This window comes from Oncorhynchus keta, chromosome 4, assembly GCF_023373465.1.
Source record: "Oncorhynchus keta strain PuntledgeMale-10-30-2019 chromosome 4, Oket_V2, whole genome shotgun sequence".
Lineage (NCBI taxonomy): Eukaryota > Metazoa > Chordata > Actinopteri > Salmoniformes > Salmonidae > Oncorhynchus > Oncorhynchus keta.
Genome location: NC_068424.1, coordinates 50870038 through 50880744, shown reverse-complemented (window position 1 = coordinate 50880744; position 10707 = coordinate 50870038). Strand labels below are relative to the sequence as shown.

At 41.9% G+C, this 10707-nt stretch overlaps 1 long non-coding RNA gene across 2 annotated transcripts in view; it reads left to right on the top strand.

Annotated features, from left to right (window-relative positions):
• The first annotated feature begins 351 nt into the window (after nucleotides 1-351).
• The window catches only part of LOC118383782 (uncharacterized), a 32283-nt gene continuing 21927 nt past the window's right edge, over nucleotides 352-10707 (top strand). For both annotated transcript variants that reach the window (XR_004825717.2, XR_004825719.2), the window contains exon 1: nucleotides 352-669. This is a non-coding gene — a long non-coding RNA (uncharacterized LOC118383782). The remainder of the gene's footprint in view (nucleotides 670-10707) is intronic.

Genomic DNA, 10707 nt, shown 5'->3' with positions numbered 1-10707 from the left:
TTTACTCTGGTCTTTTGGTGAATGAGGACTTTTCTCTCTCTCCTTTATTCTCCTTTTCTTCTCATTCTTCCTTTGGAGAAGAAAAATACAATTGTTGCCGGTATTTCCCATCACATTTCGCCAAATAATTTTCAAGCATTTTCCATATCAAAAACAATTATCATCAGATAAACCCACACTAGTCCAATGTGGAATTAAGATAATTTTGGGGGGAGGGGAAGAAAGTCTCCACAAATCTGACTGGCTTCCAGGCAGCCAAGACCCCCTCGAAGTGGGAATGAAAAGTGTAACTCTAGCCTCTCAGTTGTACGTCTCAATCCATAATCCTTCCCCAAAAACCTCACCAGAGCAGCCCCGGCCGCCACTCCCATGGCGCTCCCCGCCGGTGCCATGCGGTGCCGGGTTGGCCTGCTCAGATGTATGGGACAGTCCAGTGTCAGACTATCAACCTGAAAGGGATTTTGGCTTTCTTTAGTGGTTAGCGAGGTGGTCAGGGAAGCAATGGTGGGCTCTCTCTAAGCATCTAATACCCAGTACTGGGCCTCTAGTCCATCACAGACACCTTATCCTGGTCTCACATATCTTGGACACACTGGACATTACCGACACCGGCCCGGTCTGGCTCTGGTAGCCACAGACTGTAGCAGTGTAGATGGCCGCAGCACCGAGGTGAGTTACCCTCTCTGGGTGTTTAATGCAGGTCTGAGGACAGTGGTCAGTGTCTCTATGAGGACCTGTTGCATTCTGACTAGTGTCTGAATGTCCAGGGCTATACAACTGGTCTGTGCTAGGCTGCTATGGACAGAGGGAGGGCCGTAACATCCATATTACTCGGTGACAACCTGGCTTCATTGGATGGTTCAGAGGGCTGGATGGGTGTGAAGACGTCAGCTGCCGGTTGGCTGTCTCGTTGTAGCATTGCAGTGTTGGTGGCGTGTCCTGATTGCACAATACATTGAAAGCTAGCATGTTAATTATCAAGGCAGACATATTTAACGTAGCACTGTGAATGTATTCTGTATATTAACCTGCTTCGTCCAGAGGCATATTTATATTTCAGAGGCAGCTTCATAAAATAGACACAAAAATAGATGGCACGGATATTCTCTTATTCTCATGATACATTGGTCCAACTGTTACCATGGGAGAAAAAGTGTATAAAAAATGTATTGATTTCCAAGAAAATATCCTGGGGATGTTGAAAAATAGGGGCTAATTGGAAGACCTATAACTAATTGATCATGGATATGTAAATTTCACATTTTCAAAGGGTTGGGAGCCGTTAATGACGTAAGAGTACATTTACCAAAATGTTTTATTTCCAACACATCTGTCCATAGCTACAAAATCCATGCTTGGAGCAGCTGTCTGAGGAAGACCAATGTGGGTACCTCACTACCAACGGCCCTACTTACCTAGAGAACCTGACAGCGGATCTACCGTAGGCACATAGAGTTTGGTAATATTCTACAACTGTTGATAAATGAGCTGCTCGGGAAGGGCCTTGGTCCAGTCTTTCACAGCTCAGTTGATCTCCATTGAAGTAAACAAACCCAAGGTCACCTCTGGACAGCTTGGTCTATACATCCCGTGGGTTGGTGTGTATGTTGTCAGGGTGGGGCGGTGGTGGCAGCGGGTGGTTGAGTCAACTCAGAGGAGGAGATCAGCTCATCCCATGTTGTGTGTGTGTGTGTGTGTGTGTGTGTGTGTGTGTGTGTGTGTGTGTGTGTGTGTGTGTGTGTGTGTGTGTGTGTGTGTGTGTGTGTGTGTGTGTGTGTGTGTGTGTGTGTGTGTGTGTGTGTGTGTGTGTGTGTGTGTGTGTGTGTGTGTGTGTGTGTGTGTGTGTGTGTGTGTGTGTGTGACAGCCATGTGGCAGGCTATTACTCAATACCGTCTGGAACATTCTAAGCAGGAAATGGAAACGTTGCGGGGAGGCATTTGTGCAATTGTGCACATACGTTACATAGTCTACTCTACCCACTCCCCATATATCGGGGCGAATGCCTCAAAAACATACTAGAATAGAAATACTTCTACGTATTTGCTATTACGAATATAGTTGGTGATCATTATTTAAAGGGAGAAAGGCAGGGCCATAGACAGCCGAGTGGATACAGTTGAATGCTTACAAAATGGTCGCCATGGTGCTAAGCAGCTGAAAGAGCAGGAAGAAGATGGAGCGTATATATACTGAATGTTGTTTTCCTGTTTGTGTAATATACTTTTTTGGAATTGAGAGTCTGAGAGGGTATAAAATTGTAGATACGTGGATCCTATGTCCCCCCCAAAAGCTGAGCCCATACAGTATGTTATTTTTTGAACATTTACCCCACCCACAGTTTAGATATCTTACTCGGTTAGTCCTCACTAAAAACAATTTGCTGATGTACAGTATCTACCTTCTGCACCAGCATCAAGCTCCATTCATCCTTAAAGAGAAGTATCTCTTCTCAACAGTGATAGTTACAATACGTTGCGAAGGGCAGACTGAATCATTTCCGCACCCCATTTCAGTTGATTACGATATCAAACAATATGTCTATATTCACACTTATGTCTTGAGATGGATCATAATTTCAACATTTTCAAATGAAAGTGGAAGGGGAAAAAGCCTATAGTGGAGGTTTACTGAAATACATCTTCAGAAAATTGTAATGTGAATACTGGTATCTGTACGTCAATAGCCAAAGCATGCTAGCAACAATGTTAGCCTAGCAACCTTACTTGGGAATTAGGAATATGGAGGCACTCTTCCAAAAAGTCCCTCCTTTCATTAAATCCTATGTATTTGTAAAATATGACAGCATACGAAAGTCTCTTTGAGCCTTTGTACTTGAAAGCGTTCATAGTTTCAAACTAGAAAAGCTTTCCAAATTCTTTACCCTTTTTTCTCCCCACGAGATAGGTTAACTTGGGGAAATCATGTGAGAGTCGTTTGTCTTTGTAATTGAGAATGAAAAGGATAAGGTAGCTAACTTTCTGTAACTCCTTTTAGATTCCGAGGGCTATAGCTACTAAGGAGAGGGGAACTCATGCATAGTTTGAGGTGTCCTCTATGGTGTACACATGGTACATACAGTAGGCTATGGAGAGTATTAAGGAAATACTTATGAATGAATACCTTGAAATATAATAGCGAAAGAGAAGTCCACATGTTTCATCCTAGCCACCAAAAACTGGATGTTAGGTGCTAGGTTTTACCTAAAGACATAGGATATTACTGTTGTGTTTATCATCCATGTTCAAGTATAACACTTACAACACTTTACGTTTTCCCAAAATATATTGTATTGTAGTATATTGAATATTGCCCGCTAATCATTGAAATAGCACCAAATAAATTGAACGGACCGATATAATACCCTGTGCCTTGATTATGATGCTAACGAGTGTCTGCTTGATCTTGTAAAAAAACGACGAGCACTCTGCTAAAAATCGAAACCGAGAATGACACAAAAGATTGATAAAGAAATGATGATGTGTGTCATTGTTACTTGGAGGGCCACTGTAAAGAGTCATGATGACTGTGGGGGGAAACACTGTTGAGAGAGTGTAATGTCCCCTCTACAGATGAACGTATGAAAGACAGATGGTGTGCTTTCATTTCACAAAACTCTGAGATGTTTCACATGTCAATCTCGCAGAGAGAAACATCTGACATGGCTGACAGTTTGGATCAAGTCTCGGACTTAGTTGATTCTCTCAATTCATTAAATGTCATTGGATTATGACTCAAGAGTCATCCATTCGTGGCCTTTTTCCCTTGAAGAAATAATGTGCCTCACTGGAAATAAAATAAACTTCTCCCAATTAGACGCCAACTTGAAATAGCTAATGAATTTCTCGTCCTTTTGATGCCGCCCATAAACTTTTACAAACAGAAAACAATTGAAATAATGAAAAGAAAACTCACAGACAGATGGTAATATAAAATGCAAACAAAGAAACAAAGGCAAAGTGCGTAATAATTGCGTCTGTATTGATGTTTCAGTCTTTCAGAGAAATTGTCTGACATAAGCTATAAAACTTTCAAACAATGCTGGATGACGTGTATCTTAGCTTTGCATCTGCATGCATTGTGTGATGTACAGAAAGCTCTCACCAATCAAAAGCTATGCATGTTTAGAATAATAAACATTCCCTATTACATTGCTCATTGTAATAGGTCTGTCTCATAGCTTGTCTTTACTATGCACTTACATTTCAAATGTCTTTACCTAATAGGCTAGTGCTACCCTGCACCTGCCTAACTACCATAGGTATTAGGGACACTATTCTAAAGAGGAATTAGAGTTACTGTCACAAAACGTATTACTTAGGGATGATTCTGTTTCATTCTTTAAAAACCATGTTTGTGTGTACCTTAACCAAAAGGCTAATGAGTTGCCTAGAAGCAAAGAAGTTGAGAAGTGTGTCTGTCTTGTGTGTTGGTCGTCTCATGAAAACTCATTAGGGCTCTCTTTGACAGTAAGGCCAGATGAGTTTATCTGTGTGCTGGATAAGGTTCTTTCTTTCCTGTTTCTTCAGCTTCTAGCATTTTGTGCAATAATTGGTTTAAACGCAGGCTCATTGCTCGCAGGAAACTTTTATAGATTGCTAGCAAATACAACTGGATATTCATTGGTGAGCAATGGCTGTGTATTTTTACCCTTTCAACCCTAGCAGCAGCCACAATACAGTGACAATTGAGGGTGTTGTGTCTGTATAGACGTACATGTACAGATCTACATTTTTACACATTCTTCCGAAGTTGGATGAACTTACATAACAAATTCTGTTTCAAGGATAATAATATCAAATTGATTTCAGATGAATAAATATATATATATATATACAATTACTCCAAACTGGTGTATTCATACTTGCTTATGTATTTTTACTGTATCGTATAAATCCATTTGTATCAGTATTCAAGTTAGTCAATAAATGTATCTGAATTTTAAAATAATTGAAAAAGTACAATGAACTAAACATTTGTATAAAGTTATTTTGGGGGATGCAGCGATTTGTTTAATTTTGTTATTCGGCTTCAATATTACTGATGTGTTTCGGTGAACTTAATAATTACAGCATAATGCCCTCTTGAAGGCCTTTCTATTTTTTGGTCATTTGAGTTTTGAGACAAGAAAAAAAATCTTAGTGAGATAAGAGGTTATTCTTTGTGGGACACTGTTTGTTATTTGTGTGGGATTCATTTCAATATCACATTTTATTGGTCACATACACATATTTAGAAGATGTTATTGCGAGTGTAGCGAAATGCTTGTTTTGTGAAACTAATATCTTGATACCTCTTGATTTTACACTGATCTGATAGCAATCCACAGTCAGATGAATCAAATAGAGAGAACATGTATTTCATAATATATCAATGATAAAATATCAATAAACACATTCATGGAAATCATGTAATGTGATTCAAATCAGAAACAACATATTGACAAATATTTATTATTGTTTCTCAGTAAATTCAAACTCATGGTCCTTCTGTAGCTCAGTTGGTAGAGCATGGCGCTTGTAACGCCAGGGTAGTGGGTTCGATCCCCGGGACCACCCATACGTAGAATGTATGCACACATGACTGTAAGTCGCTTTGGATAAAAGCGTCTGCTAAATGGCATATATTATATTATTATTATTATATTAAAAACATAAAATGCAACAATGTGGTCGGAGGTAGTAAACCAATATAGTACCTTTCACGAAAAAAATTGAAAGCAATCCTTTGAAAAATATTTATTTAGCTTTCTAATGTAATGTCCCATGAAAATAACTCAAGGAAAATGCTTCAAAATGCATTAGCAGGTACGGCAATAAATGTAAAAAATGCTGTCCCAAAAATTTTTCCATGAGGTGTTTTGCAGTTACTACGTATTCCATTTGGTTTTAAATGTGAGCCAGTGCCAAATGGCATGTACATGTGATACGGTCAGCGAAAGGATAACCGAGGATTTACCTCGTTTAGCAAATCAACATATTAATAACTATTAAGAGTATACTTACTGAGGTAATTTTGTCTGTCATAGTAGGACTCACTGTAACACAGAAGGAGAAACATGGAGCTAAAATGACGGCGCCTACTGAGGACACCGCTGTCTGACTGTCCCGTAGAAGACAGGTAATCAAGCGCGAGATTCAAACCCAACTGAGCATAGGTGTTGCTCAGTCAGTAGCCTAGTTGATAGAGCATTGCACTTGCAAAGCCAAGGTCATGTGTTTGATTCCCACGAGGGACCAGTAGGAAAATGCATGAACTCACTACTATACGTTGCTCTGGATAAGAGCATCTGACAAATTACTAAAATGTTTTAAAAAATTGCATATTAGTATTAATAGCTTTAATAACATATTGGTGTCTTCTTATTGTTTTTTTTGTGGGGGGGTTTCACACAATAAATATGTAGTTGAACTTGGCGCCTGTGGTATTGCCTGTTCAGCCATTTTAACACAAATAGCATATGGCCCCACAATAGTGTCACTATACTTCAGTAATTGTTTTAGTGTCTGTTTCCTGGCATTCTGTATATTTGTCAGGGCCACATGTGACTGGTGACCTGTTTACTTGGTTCCCCTTCCACACCTCAGAGAGGAGAATGGAAAGGGGCAGGTGCAGCTGACAAAGCCAGGCAATTCAATAACCTTGGAGTACTGTAAGGGGCATGTTTTCACGAACACGTAACTGCTTGGATCAATGTAAACAGTCTTAACACCTGTGCTACAGGGTTAATAGCACCATTTGTTGTGTGAAACGGGTAGTGGAGATGACGGCAGTTGACGTCAGACAGTGCATGGGGGGTAAATACAGGGAGTGTGTGGTATTTTTAGCCGATCTTCGTTCAAGGACAACAAAAGAAGGGTTATATAACTTCACGTTTTTCGCCTGCCATTTTAATTTGCCCATGTCCCCTGAGCAGGGCCCATAATCTTCCTTTCGGAAAAATGGGTCGCCATTATATAACCAGGAAGTGCCTGCCAACGTCCTGCAGCTTGTTTATGGTGACATCTTGTTGCCGGGGTGACGGGGTCCTGCCAGTGTGTCGTCTTTATTCATCCTTACGCACGGCTGGCATGGGTACCTCCCGGCAGCGGCAGCCCCAGGAGTCACCACTACCCCTCCCCTGTGCCCCTCCTCAGACCCATTCCTCAGTTCATGTTGACAGGCAGCTTGGGGGCAGACCCACAGCCTGACCCAGAGCAAGAGGAACGCCAGCAGTGCTCTGAAGGACCTCCATTCTAGGCAGGCATTTAGTCGGCCCACTATCACCACCATAGTCCTCTTATAACTAATTAATGATTGCAGAGTGCTCTGTTCTGCCCTGAAACCATGTAAAACCATGCTCACTTACTAAAATGTCTTAAATGAGCCTTTGATCCCTCTTAGACAATGGAAGTGTGTGCATTCTTACTCACACCTTGCACTCAATTGACTATTGAGTCTTTGAAAAAGAGGGGGCAGAAAATGCAAAAACAAATTTGGCCGCAAACAAGGCACTGACCCATCCATGCTCCAACAATCTCTAAAGTACTTTCAAAAGTTGGCCATGGCAAAAATGACGGAACATTGAATTATTTCTGAGATATCATGGGAAGAGCGTACCACAGCCTATTTTGCTAAATAATAAAACACTAAATAATCCAAATTTGAAACATGCTGCGACAGACTGTTGTGATTACCTTTTAATCTGAGGGCTGAATTCCTAATTCCAGGCGGGAAAGTTTCCTCCCGGGCAGCAGCAGGAGGCGCTGTAAATCAGTTAGCCTTTTGATAACGCAACGCGAGCGAAAACAAACATGGCTGATGAGGGGGGCAGGGTTAGAAGTACGTTTCAGTGGCTCTGCAAGTTAATGCAACATTAACATTGGATGAGCTTTTGGGAGCCTGGAGCATCGATATTAAAGAGATACCCCCTGCACCCCTCCTATCCACAGGCAGGCGCAACAACAGAGAGGAAGACGGACCGCTTTGACCTCGGCGCACCATCCCAATGTCATAGCCTACTGTAGGAAAGTCTGTGCTGCGTTTGGAGCTACGTAGCCTAGCCAGGAAGCAGTCAGCAATTTAGCTTGTGCAACACAACACAAAGCAACATGTATTAACCAAGGTGTTGTGGTAGCATTAAATCACGCCTGTAATGAGTTGTTTACATCTCTTTTCAGTATTATTTCTTCTCGTTTGGAATGCTGTAACCAACCGCATATCCAGTTTTCAATGCAAATGTTTAGGCCGCTTCCCTTTCGTCATTGTAATCCGTTTGATTGAATTTACGTATTTCATGTTTCTTTTGAAAGTATCTGTGCTGAGAGTCTCCTGAGAACAATGTGGTTTGCTGTTTCAGGTCATTTCAATAGCAGCGTTTCCCCCCCCCCCTCTCTATAGTTGTGCTAGAAACTCTGAGTGTGCGGTGCCCAGGGGTTTGACGAGAGAAACATACAAGGTTTCGATGCTTGTTTGGTTTCAGTGAACCCCAGGCTAGGAAGATATAATAGCACATTTACACAACCGCCCAACACACACACACACACAATCACAGCCACATCCTGCTTTCAGTCATTACGTCAAATCATGCCATTTATAAAAAGCGATCTCGTGAAGTTGTCGTTAACAGGATTGTCAAAAAGGTCAGGTGCCGTATTAGGGTGCAATTGACAGAAATATTATCATTGGTTGTAAAACGTAATTAGACACTGAATAACCATGTGAGTGACAGTATTTAAATTTATAATGGATTTTTGGGGGGAAATATTTTCCTGGAGTGATTGCTAACTAAATATTAATTTGGAACAATACATGTCTTTGACTGTATCCCTGTTGAGACATCCCTCTCCATTACATCTTATGGCCCAGTTTACCAAACAGACTGGGAATATTGGTAATTTGACAGCTCATTTCATACTACCCAACACTAGCAGGCCTGTGACTTTCCCACTTTCACCCAGTTATACAGATGATGGTGGCAGACAGAACACATGCCATGTTGATGGCCTGATGGTGCCCAGGTGGTGCCCTGATGGTGCCCAGGTGGTGCCCGGCTGTGTACTGTCTCCTGTGGTCAAAGCCAGACCTCACGGAGATGCTGTCTTACGTACTGTACTGGTCTCCTATACAGAACCAAGGTCAAACCGAATGGTAACCAAAACCACATGGTAACCACAACCAAAACAAGAGGAGACCATTACCATTTACATGAGCAGAGTATATGATTTGCATAGTGTTAATGTATAAATTAAAAGCAAAACAACATGATTTCACTGTGTAATAAACACTGCAAATGTGGTGTTACCGCAGTTACATTTTCCACATTTCTGATAAAGCCGCTGTTATTGCAATTATGTCTTGAATGACGAGCCAATTCTAATTTGGTGTCATCAAATTATTTGGGCGGAACATAATGAAGATCAATCGAACATAACTCTATATTTCTAAATAGGTCTGTGGCCATTAATCAACCATTTAGAAAAACATTGGATGTAGATTTTTATCCTTAAATTTCAGAATTGCATTTGATGTGTTTTGTACAACACAGTGTCCTTGTTTTAGTAAAACAGTCTCAATTACCAAATAAGAAATGATCTGTGTTGTCCTTCCACTGGTAACACCAGATAACATCTCCATCCATATAGCTGTGACGTCAGAGATTATGAACTGAGATACATCACCGTGAGCATGACCAATGAAAATACAACTCCATCGTTAATGGTTTGTCTTATCAAGGTCAAAGAGCGCTGTTGAATGGGGTATTACATTGAGACAGTAGTGGCTGATAGCATTGTGATAACCTAGGCTCACTCAGGACTAGCTATATCCTTTGGCTCTGTGGCTCGACGGTGCTGAGGGAAGCAGTACTTCGTGACTTCGGGGAACATTAAGAACCAAATCGACATTGCTGCTGGGCCTGAAAGAATAATCATGTGAGAGAAAGGGGAAAGAAATCACCAAAATGAAATTGGCAAAGCAGGCAGGGTGTGCAGCACACGGCAGTGGGCTCCTCTATAAAGACATCTGCTGATTACACAGTTTTGGGAGGCCTGGTAGAAAGGAGAGGAGGCTGGCAGTGAATCGTGTAAAGAGATTGAGACCACACGACGGCCCGCTGAAAGAGCACAGCACACGATTCCACAAAGCCAGCCGCTCGGAGCATGAAGCCATAAAGACGTGAAGTGGAAAGTTGCCTTCGCTCTATTTTACACAACAGGAAAAACCTGGCTGCCCAGAGTGGCAGAATACTATTAGGGCCTGAAATCCAGTCAAGGGGCTTTCTACCGTCTGGTTCAGGCCTTCTAGCACTCGGCAGGCCCACAAGAATATCCACCACACCACATAAGCTGACTTTAATTATTCTCGCTGTCATTGTGCAACAAAAAAGGAACACTTTTTTTTTACTCTGTTGGCACAGTGATGAAAAGGAACACTGACTGCGTGCACCTGTATAAGCTATGTTGTGTGATCGCCTCCCAAGATGGAGGCAGCTTGGTGAATGCCATTCTTGGATCTGACTGACATGCGGATAGATAGACAGAAAGTCATAGCTGCTTGCCTGTGTGTCTGCCTGTGGGGTTCTGGTTTGGTTGCCGTGTGGCTGGTGGAGGCGGATGCCTGTTTCAGGTGGCCCACGTGCGGCTGTGGTGTGGTGTATGGGGCTCCCCAGGGAGAGACACCATGTCTCCATGCTGCAGACACCTGCCGGTAGGACGCAGCAGGGGTAGCCC